The sequence below is a fragment of the Aphelocoma coerulescens genome, chromosome 28 (genome assembly GCF_041296385.1).
Source record: "Aphelocoma coerulescens isolate FSJ_1873_10779 chromosome 28, UR_Acoe_1.0, whole genome shotgun sequence".
In the NCBI taxonomy this organism is placed as follows: domain Eukaryota; kingdom Metazoa; phylum Chordata; class Aves; order Passeriformes; family Corvidae; genus Aphelocoma; species Aphelocoma coerulescens.
Window position 1 is genome coordinate 4271157 of NC_091041.1, and position 22298 is coordinate 4293454.

Genomic DNA, 22298 nt, shown 5'->3' on the forward strand with positions numbered 1-22298 from the left:
CTCTGGGACTGGTGCAAGGGTCAAGATGTGACAGTAATGGGGGCTGCACCAATATCAGAGCAGGGAAGACAGAAAACAGGTCATTTCTTTACAACAGCTTGTAAGATTCAGTGGGAAATGATCACTCATTAGAGATTTCACAGGAAAATCAAGCAGAAGTATAAATCTGCTCTGCAAATCTTTACGTCAGCTCCAGCATTAGGTCATGCAGCACAGAGGGAGATCCCTATTCAATTCACTGAGATTATAGGCTCATCCATCAGAGTCTTACTAGTTTCATCTCATTACAGTCATCCACCCCAGAGCATAAAAGATGATGTAGCCACTACCTGGATGACTTGCACTGCCCCATTTTACAGATAAACTGGGATAGAAGAGAAAGTTAAGGTGACCTCCCCAAGGGCAGAAGCTGAGAACAGAAAAGTGGGTGCCCACTTCCTCTTGCTTTACCCACGAGAGATTTCTTCCTCCACACACACACACACACACACGTCTGTGTGTTTTCCAGAGTATGTTTACATGGAGCTCAGTCATAACAGAGCAAATTTGAACATCCACTGAACCACCATAAACAACACTCAGTTTGAAACATTTTCTCCATCTTTCAAGATTATTGCAGCATCTGTTGATCACATTAAGTTGTAAGTGTGCTGTCTCCATGGAGACTGCAGAGTCTCCCTGGGTTTCCAGTTACTGTATGTGGCTTCAACTGCAAGCAGAGTCACCCAATGAGTCAATCGCTGTTCTGTGTAATGAAAGGGAAGGATGTCACCGGGCTGATTGTTGGACATGCTGGATAATGAAGCTGGATTTATCATTGTTCTTTCTTAAAGGGACGTTGGTATGGAAGCGACACCTCAAATGGGGATTTGTGTAAGGTTTTGTTGCATGGCACTCCTTAAAAGCAGCAGACATCCTTCTCACTTGAAAAGATCTCCATTCATCCATAGGGAAGCTCTCCCCATGAATTTGCACAATAACCACGAAATAACCAGAAACTCTCTCGTGAAACAAGCAGCAACAGATAAAAGCCACTCTTCAAGGGGAAGAAGACTGCAGTTGAAATCCCCTTTGCTTTTAATCAGCTTGAGGGCCCCTCACAAGTAAGGTAAGGAGAGTATTTTTTGTAATGGATGAGGGCTGAATGCAAGAGCATTCAGCCAGCACACAAAGTGACACCAGTAATGAGAAAGCTCAGTTAATTTGGCTCACAGACTTCATTCTGTCAAATGATTGGAAGCCCTGGAATTCTGTCTTTTAACTGTGCATTTCATTTTAGTCCTTGTAAAGGGAAAAAAATCCCGTCATAATATTTGAGTTCAAATCCTACAGGAGGCAAATTAGACACTAAAGCAAACAGTGACAAGAAATGAACCACCTCTTATTGCAGATGCATTATAAATAAAGAACGCCAAATAATCTTTTTTTTTTTTTTTCCTGTTCTCCCAAGCTACGAAGTCAAGAGAAGCTGACCAGTCTTCCCAGCCTTTGCACAGAGAGGCTTGATTCAAGAGGCTTCCTGCACGAACAGGAGAATTTGTGCTGATGAAGGAGGAATATCATGTGCAGGACCCTGGTTCCTCCCCGTAATCATTTTTCCAGCCAGTGCATGATCATTTTTCCCTTCTTATCTCCATTCTGTACAGACCTTTCTCTGCACCCTCCAACTGCAGTTCCTGCATGAATTGGAAAATTCTCTTCTGGGAATCACCTCTGCCTGAGAGAAACCCATGCTCCAAGAGCACTCCCACTCCTTCCTGGAGTGGCTGCCGCAGCACTGTCATGATTGGTGGTGTGGCAGGGGGAGGATGCAGAGGGCAGGAGCTGCTCAGGATCAGCATCAGGGGCACTGGCTCACTGGCAATTCCACCTTGGAAAAATCCAGCTCTGTACCCAAATGCAGGTGGAGAAAGTGAGCTTGCTCTGTATCCTCAGCTGAAACCATTCCCCTTTCCAATCCTCCATATGGTCGCAGCACCTGCCTTGATCTTCCTGACTCCTCACTCGCCCTTCCTGTTTTCAAGACAGGGAAAGAGGCACAGAGGTGCTGCACAGCCTTGGTCAGGGCAGCCAGATGTGCCACTACTCGGCATCGTTTCTTCTCATTCACAGCAGAGCACAGCAGCCGTGGGTTTCATCAGGCTGAGATGTCCTGCCCTTGAACCCGTGTGAGTGACTGATCTGGAGCCACGCTCTCAGCCACACCAGTATTCTGTGCTTTTCCCCTTCCTTACACCCTGACACTACTCTTCCCAGAACACCACCACAGCGTTGCTTGCCCAAGAATGAGGGGCCCTTTAAGGGGCACTGAGCTTCCCTGTGGTCACAGGCGTTGCACAAGCAGAGCAAACCCCAGAGATGATTGAGTGTGGCATCCCAAAAGGAGGGGAGGGAACACAAATAAACAAACTGCTCTGCTCTAAATGAAAGAGCTGCTGGATTTAATGTGACAGGGCCTGGGATGCTTCATTTGACACAGACTGGCAGCAGTCTGGTGATTGGCAAGAGCTCGGAATAATGGCTCTCTGGACTGTCATAACATCGCAGGATCATCTGCAGAGCAGCCCAGCCAGCCTCGAGCAAAGTGTGGGATCTTCTGGGCTGTGGTTAAAAATGAAATAAGCTCAGTGGCTCGGGACTCTCCATTGCCAGAACCTGGAAGGAGGCAGCCTGCAGGATCCAGGCTGAGCTTTTGGGCACTGTCTGGTTGTTCATGCCTGTGGAAAGAGCAGCTCCCAGGCCACTCAGAACTGCAGACTTGTTGCTTCACATGTTTCTCCATGAACAGAAAGCCTTGAAGAAGGCAAGAAGGAGAAAAGTTTAACTGAACAGCCCTCAGTAGAACACTACAGAGCTACTGACTTCTTTTGCACATGTATTGGCAGCCCTGAAGTGCAGCACCACTCTTATTCCAGGGCCTGTCCCCACCAGCTGAGTGAATCTCCAACCTGTGCCCAGAAAGGTCCTGGAGAAAGGTGGAGGCTACAACACTGCACACAGAGCCAGTCCAAGCTTTCTCAATGCTGGAGGAAGGATTAAAAATTATTTTTAGAACAGGAGCAAGAGAAGGGAGCTGAGGGAACTCCCAAACATGGTCTCTCTTGGACACTACTACCACCACTGGCAAAAGTCTTGAATACACCATGAGCTGTGCCTTTCAACAAAAGAGGAGAGCAGGAGCATGGCAAGGACAAATCTTCTCCAAAGGCCACTGTTCAAACCCAGCAATACCCCAAAGATCTTATAAGACTTGGATGCAGGCCAGAGATTTCTCTGGGAATAGCAGACTTGCTGCCTTCTAAAACACTTCACTATCAGAAGGCTGCAAATAGCTTAAATTGCTATAAAAAATTCCACCCTTACAGAGTTCTGGAGTGCAGTGCAATGCTGGTGCTGTTACACCAAGGCTGAAAGGCTTCCAAAGGGGGGTGCAAACACACATTCAGAGACTTGTGTTGGTTGTATCAGCAGTAACACGGCCAGCAAGACCAGGGAAAGGATCATCTCCCTGTACTGGGCACTGCTGAGGCTGTACCTCAAAACCTGGGGGCAGTTTGGGCCCCTCATGCCAAGCAAGACACTGAGGGGGTGGAGCGTGTCCAGGGAAAGAAAGGAAGCTGGGGAAGGGTCTGGAGCACAAGGAATGACTGAGGGAGCTGGAGGGGCTCAGCCTGGAGCAAAGGAGGCTCAGGAGGGACCTTGTGGCTCTGCACAAGTCCCTGACAGGAGGGGGCAGCCGGGGGGGGTCAGGCTCTGCTCCCAGGGAACAGGGACAGGAGGAGAGGGAACGGCCTCAGGCTGGGCCAGGGGAGGTTTACACTGAATATTAGGGAAAATTTCTTCACTAAAAAGGTTCTCCAGCCCTGACACAAGCTGCCCAGGAAGTGGTAAAGTCACCATCCTTGGAAGGATTTAAAAGATGTGCAGATATGACACTTGGGGACGTGGGTTAGTGGTGGCCTTGGGAAACAGTTGGGCTTGATGATCTTGGAGACCTTTTCCAACCTAAACGAGTCTGTGGTTCCAGTGCGGAACCTCACGTGCAGATTATGCTCTCCTCTGCCTGTGTGCAAAACCTCTTCCCTTCTCCCCCCTAAACTCCATTGCATTTACTAACCTGAGTTCAGGGTGGGGAGGATGATGCTGGCACTGTTTTGAGCCTGGTTACATCCTCCCGCTCCAGTCCTGGAGCTTCAGTTCTGCTGGGGCATTACTTTTCCTTTTGCTCTTGGCTGTGACAGCACAGCAGCTGTTTGGGTGGGAAAGCACTTGTGTGTGAGCAGTGGTGTGGCTCAGTTGGTGCCCAAGCTGTATTTATGGTTTTCAAGGCTCAAAGCTGGCACTTTCTGCCTGAACAGGCTGGTTTAGAAAGCTGTGTCTGGTTCCAGAACCACACTCAGTTTGCAGTGGTGGAACAGGATATTTCAAAACAAGCCAGGCACTGGCTTCCTTCTAGGTTAATCCATGCAGCTCCTGCCTTGTGTGTTTTGGAATATTCACAGTCCCCGCAGCTGCAATGCAGTGCAGCAGCTGCGAATCTTTTCCTGCTCACCACTCTCGTGCAAGAAAGAAAATAATCAGAACCTCTTGCATTCTGATAACCTGTGGCTACACCAGCCCCAAAAATTGCTCAAATTAGAAGGGGAAAAAAATGCACTGAGGTCCAAAACACACAGCTGATGACCCAATGGGCCATCAATTTCTTTCTCTGCAAGATGCCATCATTTCCTCTGACCAAAGTCTTCCAAATCAATGCGTGTTAAGAGCACTTGGAAAAACATTACTTAAAGATAAATAAGTTTTTTTTAAAAGGGCAGCTGGTGAAACCTACAACCCCAGTTGCTAAAATCAGCATCATCTGTTATTTCCCATACTGTCGCAAAATGTTCCATTTTATCCAAGCTAAAAACAGCTTTTCTCTGCTGGAAACATGCAAATATCATTCCTTCATAAAGAAGCCACCAGATGGGAACTTAATAACTGTAGACTCTAATTTGCGTTGCCTGGAGTTGCAAAAACCACCAAACTTTGAAAATTCTTGTTTATACCCTGCTTATTCAATGGTTTAAATATGTTTCCATGCACAGGCATCTGGCCCACAGCCAAGCTGTGTTAATACCAGAGCTATTTCTCCATGCAGGACACAAGTTGAAGTGACTGGTGGTGGTTTTGGCTCTCCTTGGCTCTTTCTTAAAAAAGGGAGATTTACATGGGGTAATTGCTCTGAAGGTGAGCTGGTGGGAGTACGTCAGCTCTGCCAAAGCTGCCCTTTTTCTCTGTGCTTGTTATTTTACTCACTGTTCATTTTTTTAACATAAAGTCTGTTCCCCCCACATCAAAATGTCTGTGAAGTGAAGCAGACATTTTTCTGCTCTTGCAAAAGTTGTGGGAGAGAAAATTTTATGGGAGTTTTATGGATGCCTAAATGGCTCTGCTGTAGGAAAGAAAGAAAAAGTGCACAGGAAGGAGATGGACAGCAAAGCACAAAGCAAGAGTGATACCCCTCTGTGCTCAAAAACATAAGCAGAGGAATACAGAACCCAGAAACAGCAAAAGAAATAAATTCTTCATGGGTCCATTTATAACCAGAACAAGTGTTTGCAGTGCAGGGAACAAAAGCAAGCACTGACAGGACAGCTTTCACATTAACCATCCTCCAGGACTCTTTCAGAGTATTTTGGTGCAGGCTGGGCCTGGCTTTGTGTGCCAGCAACTTTCAGCTTCAATGGTGCTTGGCCATTGAAGCCTCATCTTTGTCCCACAGCACCCTTTGGGCAGGGACAAGCTCGTACATGCACAGTCACAATTCCACACAGACCCCTACTGGGGTTCACAATTGATTTTGACTTCCAGTAACATGGCTCAGCATGCTCAGCCAGGTAAGGTGACTTTTCCTCCCACCACGACTCACCTGTCTCCACAGCTGTTCGCCAAACCCACACTGGTTTAACAGCTGGCACCTACACCACACTGGCATGTTGGGATCTCAGCCTGCTACTGCTGTCTCCTGATAAGGTATCTGATATCTCCTAGCTCTCAGGAGTCCCAATTTGTATCTCCAGGTGCAAATTTAATCATTTTAATTTGTGACATTAGCTTTTGCTGGTTTAAAATGAGTGATGCTGAGCAGGGGCTGAAATGGGGCCCTTGCTAGAGCTGGCAGCATCTGCACAGGAGAAGAGAGTTTCTGCAATTGCAAACCCTGGGCTGGAAGCTGAGAGCTCAGAGCACATGGCTCCTCTTTCCTCCCACCAGCAGCACTCCTGCTGCAGCAACACCATTTCACTGTTGTATCCCTACATGGGAATCTTCCAGTCTCTGTGGGTATTTTACTCTCTTAAAAGATAAGCACAGGGGAAGGAACACATAAATTCAGGTTCTCAATCCATAACCAAAGACAAATCCAGCTATTAAAAGGAGGCTCATCAACCCTCCAACACTGAAGCAGAAGCTCAGGAGGCATGAGAGAAGCTCGCAACTTCTGCTGGAAAATATGTGCCTCAATCACTGACTCACCTCAAGCAGGTAGCGAGAAGTTAAGACCCATTATTTAGAGATGAACCCAGGAAGGGAGGCTTGAGATTTCACCCAGGCAGTAAGTGATAATTAAAACCTGCTAAATCTACCATCAGTTTTTCTCTCTGGCTATACAAAGAAGAAAGAAGAGAGAAGCAGGGAGGGAGGGAGGCATTTTATTCTTGCATCTAACCTGTTTTCCAGATGAGTTTTTCAATGATCAGATTCAATCTACTGTAAAAACTTCCCAGGGAGAGAAACCCTCAGCGCATGAACCAAAAATGTAGTGATCTGGGGAATGTATTCCTCTCTAGGGGGAAGAAAAGAAGTTTCACCTTTGTGGTCCCACTTTTACTGTTCACAAACTATGAAGACTTCTTTGCCACAGTGTGGAGAGGCCGTGCCAGAGCCGTGACACTGAGCCAGCCACAGGCACGAGGAGATCAGGTCTGTGTCAAACACACTCCCCTTGCAGGGGCTGCCAAGCTTCATCAGCTCCAGTATCCGTCTGCTCATTCCCTCCTCACATTAAGTACCATCCTGGACTCTACGGGGTAGAGACTGGCCTAAATGTGTGGTTTAATAAACCTGCAGCAAAATTTGTCTTCATATTTTTATATATATTTGCCATTTTGCAGCAGTGCCCATGAGTTTGGTGACTCTTGTTGAGTGCCTGGCCTCAGTGGCTTCCTGTGGCAGTGAGTTTCATGGTAATTATTTCATATGTTAAAGAGCACTTTTTAAATCAGTTAATGCAGTTCTGGCTACATCTGTGCTTCCAACTTCTGCTAAAAGACCTGGTCCCTAATTGATGCTGCTGTGCCACCAAGAATCCCCTTGTGACCATTAGCAGAGCACTTCCCTGGGGCCAGCAGGGCTCAGCACAGAGCGAAATGGTGCCACTGGAGGTGCAGTTTGTGCAAAGCCCCAGGGAATGAGATTTTCCACTGGATAACAACTATAGCTGCAGTGAGTAGGCTCACAAGGCAGAGCTCCCAATTTCACAGAAGGTCTGGAAGCAGTGGCTGTTCATCCCCCATGCCCTGGACCTCCTCAGGCCTCTGCTGTGCTAAAACAGAGTGTGAATTGCTACCAGCTCAAAACAGGAGGATTTTACATGCATTGGAGCAGCCATGCAAGTTGATGAGTAACAGAGAAGGAGGTCTCATAATCCAACCAGACCCTGGGGTAACTGTTGTTGCTCAAAAGAAAACCACATGATCATGTTTGTCACTTTTAAACATTGCTCAAAAAATGAGTCCTTCAGAACTTTACAACTTGGCAGTAGTAAGAACCTCTATAATCACAGGTGTGACATGTTTTAACTTGTGAGAAAAGTTTATCAGACCAGCTGAGGTCACCAGAGCCAGGCAGAACAGGCAGTTACAGAGAACTGTCACGCTCATTGCATTCAATGTTTCCTGCAGGACAGTGTAAGGCAGCAGGGAGGAACCTTCAGCCTCTGCCCTAAACATTGGCAAATGCCCAGGGCACAGGCAGGTAGGGAGGTGAGGGGTTTTTACATTATTCCCAGTAAGACCCTTGTGTGATTCTGCACCTGCTGGTAGATAGTCCCTACTGCTCTTTGATTACCTGGTCCCAAAGGAAGTGTTTATGTTCATCACTTGACATCAGAGAGGACTGCAGGCTGCAGCCCAGCCCAGGGCCACCTAAACATAACCAGGTCTTAAGGAGAACCTGTGCCATTTCAAGAGGGTGACAAGCCTGGAAATGGGGTTCCAGAGCTGAATCCCACTTTGCCTCAGTGCTCTCTCCAGGACACAACTGACCCAATTCATAAACAGCACTCTCTTCCTGCAGCAACCAAATGCTGCTGTATCGTTTAGCACTACCCATGGACTAATTTTCTCCCTCAGGGACAGTAGATTAGATCCCACAATTTCTCTCTCCCCCTGAGTTTCTAAAAGGTCTTTCAAGCGTAATAAACTCAGGTATTTATATATCAATCTGCGTTACCTGAGGCACATATTACAGAGGCCTGGGTCACAGCAACATCATTACAGTGAGTTTTAAAGAGAGCAATGGGAATAGGAGAGATAAATAATTCTCTCTGTGGTGCCCTTTCTGTTTGTATGCTGAAGCTTAGAGCAGTTCCCTGCCTTGGACACACCTTCTGAAATACGGCATTTCACACCAGAGCTGAAAAAAATCAAGGTAAGCAGCAACCAATTCTCCAGAGCTAAGAAAACACCCTTTTCCCCTTTAAATTACAGGCACTTATACTTCACCTTGGCTTCTGTCTTCTGCTGCTTCCTCCCACTTCTTAATCCCTTGAAGCTGTTGCACACCTGCAGTCACTGCTTTTCAGAGCATTTATGCTGCATTTTTACACTGCCAGAGACATTACAGAGTGAGAAAAAGAGGTCATGGCTTGGCTGCCTTGGAGAGCAGCATCAGCCCCTCTCTGTGGCATTGGGGCAGTTCAGCTCCAAGGAATCTATTCAATCACAGACACTGAGGGAGAGTCTTCTGTTTAAGCATTTGCTTAATGTTTTGTTGGACAGGAGGCTGAAACTGGGCCAAAAAAGGCTTCTGAACACCTGTAGAACTCCTTGGTACAACACTTCTCTGATATCCCTTTACCCAGCCCCTAAATGACATAGTGCACATTTCTGACTGGAGAAAAAAGCAAATCACATAAAAGGGCTGCAGAAGGGTTGTAAGCTCTCTTGCTTACTCACTAGCTGACACAAGCAGGTCAGATCATTCCAATAGCAGCTGTTTGTTGTTGTATTCAGAGGCCAAATGGAAATCAGGTTCCTCTGGCACTAGGTGAGGTACAAAACCACTGCAAATGCTTTATGACAGCTTGAGGCTGTGAAGAAGAAGACAAACATCTGGAGTCACCCAGCAAACACCACGGATTTAGAGGGTCTGACCCCTAGTCCAGGGCTCTGGCCGTGCTTTCACATGGGGACTGACCAGCCCTCACCCCTGAATTCCTGCTCACCATATGTTTCATTGTGGTTTATAAAGCCATTTTAATGCATTGACTCGCCCCTGAGGAAGAAAGTGCCTGGCACTTGTTTAAGTGTCTTTATTAGCCCTGAAACAAATACCACATCATTTAACTTTGAGGCTTTTGTTGCTGGTATCAGTCGTGTTCTGCAAATCACAGACTCAAGACTGCATCTAACCCCTAATAAGCAAGCAAGCTGCTATTCGTCCACCGCCCTGCTTTCCCCCAGCTGCTGTTATCTCTGTGTGAGACGGGGAATTGGAGGAAAGAATGACCCAGTGATTGTCTAAATCAGCCCAGCTCTAATTTACTGGAATATGGTTTGAGCAGCTAATGTAACACCTACTGTGAGCAAGATGGAGCTATCTCCAGGACTTCTGTAGGCTAGGAATATTCACTTAAATGGCATTGTCTGGCTGCACTCACTGGAGGGCTGCTGTACCACAGAGAGCAGTTAACCCTTGGAGTGTGAAATTAGGTCAAAAGAACCAAGCTTTCAATGGCAATCGGAAAAGTTAACTTTCCACAGAAAATTGGGTGTCCTGTTTGCCTCTGACACTTTCTCAACTCCTTGAGCAGCAAACAGCTTGAGCAATTACAGTGCTCAGGTAAACAGACACTGGCAAGGCGTCCTCAGGATGCCCTCAGTCTGGCAGGATCTCTTCCCAGCCCTCACTGAAACAGTTACATGCCATGTTTCCCATGGTTGGGTTAAGCAGCTGGCCTCTCCCTAGATAGAAAGGATGGAATTTTTTTCTTCTTTAAAATACTGCCTGAGACACATAGAAGTCAGCACCTTCCCTGGCCCTGGTGCAGAAGCAGAGCTCCCCAGAAAATTACCTTTGCCTCTGTCCTTCTGCTCCTCACAATGAGGTGAAAGGAATAATTCCTCCTTTGCTTATTGTCTGTGAGCATTTCAAGGCAGACACTGAATTTTGACTTGAGCACATAAAGCACCCAGGACCCCACAACAGCAGTACATGAAGGGGCAGGAAGATGCTTATCATATAAACAGCTTCAGTTTCAACAGCAAGGTCACCTCAAGCTGTGATAAAGTCAACATTCACAAACAATTCTGCAAGTTTAAGACAGAAATCCTGTTTTAACTGGGCTTGGTAGAAAATATACTTAATTTAACCTTCTCTTTAAGTGGAAGAGTAGGTTTTCAAGAAGCAGTGCTTTCCAATCAGCTGCTATGGCATTTTACAAAAGAATACACCTGAATCAAACTACTTATCTCCATTTTACAGATGGGGAAACTGAGGCACAGGAAAGTAGAGTGGTGGACCTACTGGAATCAGTTGTGTATCCATTTGGTTCCTGAGCACCCAAACCACAAGTCAACTGAGACATCGGACCAAGAGTCCAGCAGTGAAAAAAGGGGCTTATCCCAGCACACCAGAGCAGTCCTTCTCCCAGGGACCCCCAGCTGGTTCCCTTCAGCAGTAGTTTTGTCAAAAGATGACTTTTTCATCTTCTCTTGCAACAAATTTCCACTGCAGGAAACAGCAATTTTGAGTAACAAATTTCAGCCCCAGATAACATCCATGTTCCTTTTCACTGCACAGTGGCAACACGAGGAAAGCAGCACCTCCAGCTTGAACTTCCATCGTTGTGGGATCACTGGAGTTTAATTACTCACAGAGCCAGAGCTCCAGATGAAGCTGGAACCTTGTAATTCACTGGGTCGTGTGCAGGTAGCCCAGAACCATCTGGTTTAAAGCTGCTTTGTGGGAAGCACAAGGCCTGTCCCCCTCGGCAGTTCAGAGCGGGTGAGGCTCCCCCAGCCTGAAAAGCTGACTCAGTAGAGAGCACCCTTGTGCTGCTGCACCTGCTGTGCTGGGAGATGCTCCTGTCCTTTTCTACCTCTCAGCCTCTGCAGAGAGGAGGCCACTTCCAGCAGCTGGCTCACTCACTCGCCTCCCACGAGCACACAGGGAGCAGCTACCCCTGCAAGAGACACATTCCTGTGTTCTCCACAGCCCCCTAGATCAGGCATGGGCTGAGGAAAACGGCCTGGATGTGGATAATATCCTGCTTATGGCTCCTTCACCTTTTCCCATATCTATGTTCCCAGGAACATAACACACTGGCTTGCTCTGGACCACTGAAATTAGTGGGGGATGCCTTGGCCAGCCTCAAATGGAGGTTCCTGTACTCCTTTTGGGTACAGCTGTGAACTATCCACCTGGCCGGGGTCATGGCATCTCTCTTCATCCTAGGGATGCCTTTCCCTTAAAAAGTCAGTCCTTTCCTAACACTGGCCTGGAGGCAGACAGCAAGAGATTTAAAAGCCACTTCTGAAGGAACAACAGTAATGAGTGTAGCACCATCTCTGGAAACAGCAAGAGAGAAAGCAAGATTCAAGTCTGGGAGGCAGATGTGAGGTCAGCTCAAAAAGATACTGAGTGACTTCAGAGGGGGAGCCAGAGGTGTCTCACCATGGGCCAGCCCCTGCCCCACTGCCCTGCGTGTCCTGCACTGACCATCTGACAGCTCTCACAGGTCAGGTACCAGCAGCTGAATCCCCCTGCTCCTGCAAAGCCAACAGACACCCTGAGGCACGGCCAGACCCAGCTGAGGGGCTGAGCTGCCATGAGACGTGCCCAGGGGGGGCTTTGGGATGTTCTCCCAGTGCCCCGGGTACCACAGCTCCCTTTTCTTGGATCACCTTCACAGGCCATCACTGGTAGCACAATAAACTTCAGAGGGGTAATGGCTGCGAGGGGTTAAAACATCCCCTCACCACACATCTTATCTTACTCTAACTACACCTAAAGCCCAATTTTTAGTTATTGTAAAAAAACCCAAAACCACACAAAACCCACACAATCCCCCCCCAACAATCTTTATCCTAATTCTCCCAGGAAATAATGACTTTCTGTTATTAAATAATGTAAAATGATTGAGGTGAGTCATAAAGCATTTGTATTAACACTAATGGATCCATTATTAATTTTTTTCTTTATTTTACTATTATAAAACTTGTCTGTGTCTTCCCTTCCCCCCTTCTCTGTCCTCCCCATCACATTTTGTTCTCCAGGGAGGTAATCAAGACTTCACTTGAATTTCTCATTACTTGAAAGGCTCCACATCACAATATGATAATGGGACAGTTTCATAATTACAATTAAAATAAATATTGGAGCCAGAGAAAACTGGAGAGGTTTTCAGATGCTTTTGTCTTTGTCACCCAGAAATTAAAGGATTGCTTTAAAACATATTTTAAAAAAACAGGAGGAGAGGGAGGTTTCAATTTACTGTTATGCAAAAACCATTGTGCCTGAGCTTAATTTTGGAAAGTCCATCCTCTCTTTTTTATTTCCTTAGACCACCTCCTCCCTCCAATTATTTTTTTTCCGTTTGATAAAGTACCAGGCAACATTAACTCCAGGAAGATGCAAAACTAGACCGGTAACTAATTCTACCACTATTTTCCCTGGAGGCAAATTACTGTGCCTCAGTTTCCCATTTGCAATGGAAGACATTAGAGGAGCTAAGGCTATTTTTGTTTTTTATCCAGAATTCTACAGGCTTATACCAAGTATCTTAAACTGTGCCTTTAGGAGCCAGACGCAGGTGGCAGAGATGAGCAGAATTAGCCCTGTGCTCTGCTAACAAGCTCTGAGATCCCACAGGATATAAGGTTGGATTAGATGTGACAAATAATAATGATTACTCTTATTATTCCTCCTAGAACTGGTCTAAGACATCATCAGCTAGAGATGTGTCAAAGTGGCAAGGCATTATGGCTTACGTGGAACTCTGAAAAAGCTGGAATTTCTGTTTAAAATCGGAGTCCTTGGCTGGATGGAAAACCACACATTCTCTGCTGAGAGTGTTGCTCCCTTTAGCCTCGTTCCCTGAACAGCATGAGCAGTGATCCCAGTTCCTGGGATCCCTTCTTAGACTGGTTTGTGACGCCCTTGTGGGACCAGGGGCACCTTGCAGTGACCACACTGTGCCTCAGTTTACTGCTTCTTCTCCATGCTGAGGATGAAGCTGCTCAGGGAGACTCTCAAAAGTACATCCAGGGCTTGGAAAGGCTGGAGGAGCTGACCATCCCCAACAGTGCCTCATCCCAGCACAGACCACAGCAGGGACAGGGGCCACTGAAGTTCCCTTTCCTTGCTGTCCATGCCTGATGTTAGATGGGTGCCCAGGCATCTCTGTTCCTTGCCCTATTCCAGTGGTGAGAGGCCCCTGGCTCTGGGGCACAGCTCATGGAGGCAGGAGCAGCTCCCTGAGCATCGGCACAGCTCCAGGGCCTGGCCCCTGGCAGAGATTAGATGCTCCTCTAAAGCAAATAATGCCAAAACGCAAATAGCAGCAGCAGCAAATTCTTGATTAAATATGAACAAGCGCAGAGAATTGCTTGTGTCACTCACCCCACTCCTCTCTGTCCTCCATCTGTCTGCTTCCCTCCTCTTCCACCATCTCTCCCCCAGCCATCTGTTCAGGGCTCTCCCTCCTTCTCTCCCCTCCCTGTCCCTGCTGCCCTTCCCTTCGTGGCTGTTTTGCTCTGAGGGGTTCCCAGTTTGCTGCTCCTCTCCCTGCTTCCAGCTGGGCCCACATTGCTCATTCAAGCTCTGTGACATGAGCTAGGGGGTCAGTGGGGATGTTGTGTCAGCACTGAAAAGCTGAAGACAGATGGTTCCTGCTCCTCTGCATCCCCTGGGAATGTCTCCCTGGCTTCCTGCTTGAAGGAGCTGCATGTGGGGAGGGAGGTGGAAGGTGGCTTTCAAACCAGGTTAGCAACACCAGTTGCCCTGCTTGTGCAAGGAGAGCAGTCACGCAGAGTGGGCCCTGGGGCAAGAGGGTTTTGTATCACTTCCCTGTTAACCGTGGGATGCCTGGTCTCAGAACTCTGTTTGAGCCAAAGTAAAACTAAATCAGTTAATGTTTGGCTGTACATATGAGTAGTTAAAATATTCAGTGGTCATAATGGCAAAGATCAAACCATCCCATGAGCCTGTTGCCCATCTTGCAAGGCACCACTCACACCAGAGCCGTGTTTGCACAAACTGCTTTGGAATCAGAATAATGGCCTTTAAGCCACCTTGATGGGATTTATTTGCTTCCCTCTGGAGTAAACAAAAGCACAAGGCAAAGGCACTGGATCGATGGGCATTAAAATCTCCAGAAAGGACATAAACCTCATTGCTCCAGTGCATTCCCTACACCTTCCCAAGATGGGAAGGATTCCTGCTGCCTGGCTGGGGTGCCACCAGCGCTCCAGCTCCAGGGAATTTGTGTGCTACCATGGAAGCCAACAAAACTGACTGCTGTCGTAGACAGAGATTGGGTTTGATCCAGACTGGCAAATCCAGAGTTCCTATAAAAGAGCTGAATAAGGGCACCGTGTCTGACAAGAAGGAAATAAAATTATTGGACTGTTGGCTTTGATAAATCCTTTCCCTGACACATTCCTCAGACTTTGTTTCAGCAAAGAATAACGGGGGAGAGAGAGAGACACACGAACACACACAGGCACACATGCACACACACGGCATCCTTTTGTTCTGATAATTTAAATACAGTGAAACAACGACCTGATATCAACATAAAGCTGTTAGAGGAATAACCTGACTGTGCACCTTTTTTCTAGAGTCTCCAGGGTGAAATCAGTTTAGATTGATGCACGATAAAGGAACAAACCTGTTGCCTGAATGGGGCATCTCTCAGTGCAATAGGCAGCGCTGTTATCAGACCTGTTAAACAAATAAAGCTGTGAAGTGCAGACATATTGTCTGAAGCACACGCTCGGCTTCCCAGGCAGCCGAGATCTTCTTAAGGAATCCTTGATAAAGGAACAAGCCTGTTCAAGTTAATGGATATCCTCGGGTGATGCTCAGAGAGGAAGCGTGAAGCGAATGGGGATCTTTGCTGTGGCTGCTGATGCTCATCCCTCCCTGCACAAACACACCAGGGAGTGCTGTTTTTGCTGGAGCAAGAGGGAGAAGAAGGGGATGTTCTGCACATGCAGGGCAGAAGGTGGTGGGGGATGAACCAGAGGGAGTAGCCCCAGCCCTGCTCAGCAGTGGCAGCCGAGGAGCTTTTGAGTTGTCAGGGTTGTTGGAACCAGCTTCACTCCTCCTTCCTGTCACAAGCATCTCTGAACTTTATCCTGATTTGCCCCAGCCTGAGTGAGAACAACGCTGGGCTCCCTTCAACTGGACTTCTGGCAACAACAAGAGAATAGTAATTTCACCGCACTGTTTCTCCTAAGGAAATAAAACAACCCACCATTTGTTTGTCTGCCTCTGACAGGGAAAATTTTTCATGTTACCATCAGCCCTGGAGTTCGTTCACCTATTGGAAACATGTCCAGCTTTGAGAGATGTTTAATCTTGCTTGAAAGGCGATAATTAGGAGAACACACACAAACACATGTGCCACACGCTCGCAGTCTCATTACAGCCTGCTTTCTCCTTCAGCTGAGGAAAAGGGTTTGTTTTGAGGATGGGGATGTGTTTTTGTGCTTGGTTAAGGAGTGTGTGCATATGTGTGTGCCCATGTGGAGATGTAGGTGCATATTTGCATTGCTGGAGGGGAGAGGTGTTTAACTTGTTGAAACCTGTGAAATTCTGCATCCTGGTTCAATTTTTGGAAGAAGATTTTGATGAGATCTCTCCCGTCACTGCACAAGAGAGGATCTAATCACGCCGTACAAAGACAGCCACAACTGACAATACATCTCCCTCTTCCAGGAGAAAGGAAGAAGGGAACAAAATGAATAATTCAAATGATAATTAGCAGTGTAATTATTCCTGTTTTTAGAGTAACCTACAGGACAGAACATCAACGCATGAGTCACTGGCAAAGTATAAACAGAAATAATTTGGAAGATGCTGTCCTGATACTTTAGAAAGGGACTTGTCAGAGAGTTTCTCTTTTGATCTCACATTGGCATCAAGATTCCCCTCCAAGTGCTCCCTGTAAGGTCAAAGCTGGCATTTGTCATCCAGAGCTCGGATAAGGGAGAGGGGAGCTTCAAAAGCAGCATCAGGCAGGGAGGGCTTGCAGGAGGGACACAGCCTGGGAGAACAGAGCTGAGACCCATCAGCTGAACACCCGGAACATCAGGCAGTGGTTTGGGCTTGATTCAGGCCAGGGAAAAGCATTTTTCTGTGTGTCTACACAGCCTGGGGTAGCAGCTGCCAGTTGCAGGTCTGGCTTTGATGTGCTCCAGTCCTGCAAACACCGATGCCCAGAGCTGGGGTCCCCTGCATGCACCAGCAGCTGAGACCTGCAGGGCTGAAGCACTGGGAAGGAACGTGGAGGGGTGGTGGTTATTTTGGGCTGAATGGGGGGGAGAAGGTAAAATCTCAGTCTCAAGGTGTCCCACACTGTGCTTGTGAAGAGCGAAACCCCTGCCCAGGAGAGAGCTGTCGAGGGCCTGATGCTGCACTTATCCTTTCTGATAGGGATTCCTGCATTCAGCTGCAGTCCAGCTGAGATCTTAACCCACAGCCTTACAATCCTTCAAACTTACAGTCACTTTTGCTTTTGTTAAAACCTGGAGAATCTCTCTTTGATAGGAACTATGAAACCTTGATGGCTGGAGCAGATCCCATCCGAGGAGACACTGAGGCAGCAGCAGCCTCCTGTAGGAGTGAACAATGGGAAGCCCCTTGGCACTGTAACACAAGAGGAAGAGAAGAAAGATGTCTTTAATTTGCCTGGTAATGATCGATAGAGAATCAAATTCGACCTTGAACTTTAATGGCTCTGTACTAATAGGAAGCCACTCACAGATGGAAGGAGGAGGACCAAAATAGCCTGGGAGAGGGAAGGCTGGGTTGTCCAAGGCACAGCAGGCTCAGCACCCTGTGTGGCCACCTCTTGCCACCATGGATGTGCTTTTTGTGAGCTGGCAGAGAGAAAATCACTCTGGGGTGGCAGTGGCTGGGGATGGGCTGCTGTGGGCACAGGAGCTGGCACGACCCAAGGCTTCCTGGGTTCCCCCAACCTCTGCTTCACCCAGCAAGTTCAAAGCACTCTTTTAAAAACAAACAGAAAATTGGGACAATTGAGTCAAGGAGCAGGTAAGTCCTTTCCCCAGGTTCACCTGGCAGTAACCAGGGCTGCAGGTCTCCCAGGCCCTGCGGCCCTTCCCTGTGACATTGGGGCCTCTTTGTTGCTCCCTGTCTTTGACATGTATCAGATGCTGGACAGACAAAATGTCTCAACTTCTGACCCAAGGCACTGACAGGATTTGCAATTGGCAGAGACTCCTTAAAAAAAAAAAAAAGCATAATACATTTATATATATAAATAAATAGAGATTGACCATTTGAAATTATATAGTAGCTGTTAACATTGGCATCTTTATTTGCTGCATCAATTGTATTTGATTTAACCTTGTTCCCACAATGCTGAAAACATTTGACTCATCTGCTGGGGGTTCTTTTTGTTGATACAGAATCATTTTGACAGTTATCCTGTCGGCTGTTAATAGATATCTGCACTTTCTATAATCAATCATAAAACAAATCCAATTGCCTTTTCACTTTTTATTTGACTTTAATCCTTACAAATCTCCCACAATTTTATTGAATTTACTCATGAGCCAGCAGAAGAAGACAAGAAAGAGAGGGTATCCACTGATGCCTGTCCATCTGTTTAAGATGAAGAGAGTCTAGAGGATCTGCGATGGAACCGGGAAAATATTCACCTGGGGTCTGTCGCTGCGTGTTGAACCCCCCCAGCCAGATCCTTAGGCTTTCGTGTTGTGCTTCCCCTCCCCGGGGGCAGAGCAGAACTGCAGGGAGCTGACCACCTCAGCCAAGAATTCACAGCTTTTTGTCGACCTCGCAAGGAAAGGGAGTTACTCCTCCAGGAGCTGTGGGAAGGACTTCTCCTCCTGAGTGGTCTCATCTGGAGACCTTTCTTTGCTCATCAGTCCGCAGGTTTCCCCGCCGTTTCCCCTCATTCCCGGCAGAGCAAAGCTGCGCCGGGAGGAGGATCCGGTTCTTGTAATGCAGCAGAAATGAAGCGGAGGGAGCTGGAGGGCAGAGGATGCTCCGTCCTCACCACGTGGCAGTTTCTGCTTGTGTGACGTTCGCGTTTTCCCCTCTCTCCCCTCCCAGACTTCTGTCTGCAAAACCAACCCACCGAGCACTTCAAGACTGCTAGCGAGATGAGGTTTGCCTCTCGGCACAAATCCTGTGTCATGTGGCGTGGAGGAAGGATGCAAGAGTATTATTCTGCTCTTAAATCAGGCGTGGATCTGCCCTTGCTTCCCACCACCCCAGGAGGTACAGGGATGCTTTACGAGCAGTTCTGGTATGGTTTCTGTTTGCAAACATTTCCCTTCCTCCACCTCGAACAGAACAGGATGCAGAGAAGAAAGAAAGGAAAGAAAATGGAAAGAAAAAGGAAAGGGAAGAAAAAGAAAAAGGAAAGAAAAAGGAAAGGAAAGAAAAAGAAAAAGGAAAGAAAAAGGAAAGAAAAAGGAAAAGGAAAGGAAAAGGAAAAGGAAAAGGAAAAGGAAAAGGAAAAGGAAAAGGAAAAGGAAAAGGAAAAGGAAAGGAAAAGAAAAAGGAAAAGGAAAAGGAAAAGGAAAAGGAAAAGGAAAAGGAAAAGGAAAAGGAAAAGGAAAAGGAAAGGAAAGGAAAGGAAAGGAAAGGAAAGGAAAGGAAAGGAAAGGAAAGGAAAGGAAAGGAAAGGAAAGGAAAGGAAAGGAAAGGAAAGGAAAGGAAAGGAAAGGAAAGGAAAGGAAAGGAAAGGAAAGGAAAGGAAAAAGGAAAGGAAAAAGGAAGAAAGAAAGACAATCCTGCAGTTAAAAAAGAGGGGAGGAGAAAAAGGATAAAAGCAGGAGAAGCAACTTGTCCTTTGGTGCCAGCAGCTGCAGGCTCCTGCAGTTGGAACCCCAACGAGAACCAAAGTATCTTCATCATTATCTGGATGGAAATGGCAGCTGCTCCGCCAGTCTCTGCTCGGGCGGGACGGTGGCTTTTACGAGAGCAGGAAGGGAACAGTGGGGCAGGGAATTAAAATATGGGCTACAAATTGGAAACAGCAGGGGGTGGAGGGGGATTCAGCTTAGCCGGCGGATGCCCAGTGTGCTCCCTATTTATACTATGCCAATGACTTTGCTCTCAAGCAGCTTGCAGAAGAGAAAAGGAGAGAAAAATAAATATCTCTATATATCCCTATATCTCTATAGATCTCTATCTTGCAGCTTGCCTTGGCCCAGAAAATTCCTGCAGTAGCCAAAGGCAGGAGGGACTGCAGTGCTGTAGGTTAGAGTGATGCGACAGCCCATCTGCAGCCATGAATTACCTGCCCTTGTGCAGGTTGCTCTGTCTGGAGAATAATCTCATGGATGAGGAACTGCCTGGGGTAGATGCAGCAGTGGCTGTGTCCCCTTACAGTGGTGCAAACCCCATATGAGGTTGAGCCCAGGCTGAAGACAGGGTTTGACCCATCAAAGCTGATCTCCAGCCTTATCTCACACTCAGGGGAGCCTGAACTCAAATTGATACTTGTATATGACCTTGACACCTCTGAGCCTCAGTTTTTCTGCCTTTAAAATGGGAATCAGTGCCCAACACAACAGGAAGAACACGTGGAGAGGTGCAGAGTGCTCAGACAGGTCTGCAGTGGGGCCACACTGCCCAGCCTGGAGCTGCAGCCCCTCTGCAACAGGGTGGCCCTTTCTAGCAGGTCTCTGCCCTTGTCTCTGCTTCTGGGGCCCTGTATCACCCCAAACCTGGCCAACAGACCTGCCCTTAACATGCACTGCTGGGAGAGCAGCAGGCAAAGGACACAGGAAGTAGTGCCTGAGAGGTGCCTCCCTCACACAGCCCAGCCTGAGAGCAGCCAGAAATAGAAACACAGGGCCATGAATTAAACACGCTGCAATCTCTCATCTGTCTCCAGCAGGAAGTTCAGCTCAGGGCAGAGCTCTCCTCTGTGTGGATGGACACAGGGGTGCTTACCTGGGGAGGCAGGGCATGGGTCAGCAAGTGTCCTGCTCCATTGGTTTCAAAAGGAGCAGTTCCTGTGAGTTCCCTCTTCCCATGCCACCCTCACTCTCCTGGCACACCGGGTTGTTTGGGACAATGCTGACCAATCCTGGGCACGTCCCAGCTCTGTGGTACCCTGAAGCATCCCCCAAAGTGATCTGCTGCCCAAGGGCCAGAGCCACTGCTTTCTCCTACATGTCCCACCTGGGAGACCAGCGTGTCTGACCCTGCAGAGATGGATGTGCTGCAAAGAGGGACCAGGGAGGCACAAAATACTTGTGGCTCGGCTGGACACAGTGCCCAAGGCTTTGGCAGAGAGAGGCTGTCCCTGGGGAACACCCTGCACAACCAAAGAGAGGTGTAGTCATATGTCCAGCAGCTCAGAACTTCAACTTAGAGGTGTCTCCCATGGCAGGGGACAGTGTCAGTATTTATGGTGCTCCCAGCCTTGGAGGGGAGGGCAGATCTGTACTTAACATCTTAGATGGACACTGGTTGTGATTCTTGCACCTTTGGACATGAATCTCTGCTGGCTTCTGTGCCTGAGCACGATACAGAGGCTGGAACTCACCCTGCCAACAAACACCCCAGTCCCTGGAGGCCCAGCAGCACTGAACTGTGGTCCTGCCAACACCCACTTGGGTGTCAGGGTGGCACAGGCAGAAGGAAGGGCCCAGCCCTGAAGTACCAGGCTCTGATCCTCTTGCCCAGCTCCCTCCACCCTCTGCAATTTTCTCAATTCCCTTTGGTGGCACTGAGGAAGGATCAGCCTTTCCCAGAGGCAGGCAGGCGTCGGGGAAGCATCACTCGGGCAGGGGATGATTAGCTTTGCTGACAGCTGTCTCCAGTGGATGTGATGGATGATGCCTCAGACTGCCCAAGTCTATCCATGTCTCTGAAGTCCAGCAGACAGCAGAGCTCGCAGAGGATTAGCCCCGTGCGTGCCTGTGGCCCCAGGGCTGGAGACAACTCCAGGAGTGATGGGGAAAATGAAGGAAGTAATTTAGAACCTAACAAGGGAAAATCCAAAAAACCCTGGCTCAGCCTGAAAGCCAGTTGCTTGAGAAGGGGCTTGATTTCCTTCCGGCTTTGCAGATGCTCTGAGCAAATTTTTCTGGCTCACGAAGGGATTCAGCAACAGGATGGCTTCTCCCTCCCATCTCCAGCATCGCTTCATTAACTGACCTTGCAGAACATGCACAGCCTTTTCAGTTCACAAATAAAACATATTTGCTCCGTGGCTGACACATGCACAGGCCAGATGGAAGTGGGACACAGTCCTGCAGATTGGCCACACACGGCTGGACTGTGTTTGCAGCTTCTGCTGTGAGCGTGGTATCACTGTCAGTCCACTCAGCCACACCAGAGAACATCCCTCTCTCCCCAGGGATGGCCATGCTCCTCTCTCTGCTCCCCTGCTCCTTTCAGTGCCTGCAGGCAGCATGTCCCCCATTCTGTGCGTGCCCAGGTTGTCTGGGACACTTGTGGAGACCCTGCCCGGTCCATCACACACGAGCACATCCAGAATGTGAGCACAGACACTGACACACGACTGATCCCACATACACAGTGATGTTATTTTGCCAGTTAAACAGCTGCAGGATCACTGGTCTGGGAACCACAGCTTGGATGTGCACATACATTTTGGGGAGGGGACAGTGTTTTGAGAACCAGAAATAGGAAATCTGAGAACAGGAGTCTCACATGCTGTTCTCTGTGGGGATATCTGAGATAAAGTGTCCTATAATCAGCCTTCCACACAAAGTGGGGGTTTGTGGACCCCCAAATTCTCTCTGTCTCTCTCTACTCCTCTCCCTCACTTGAACAGG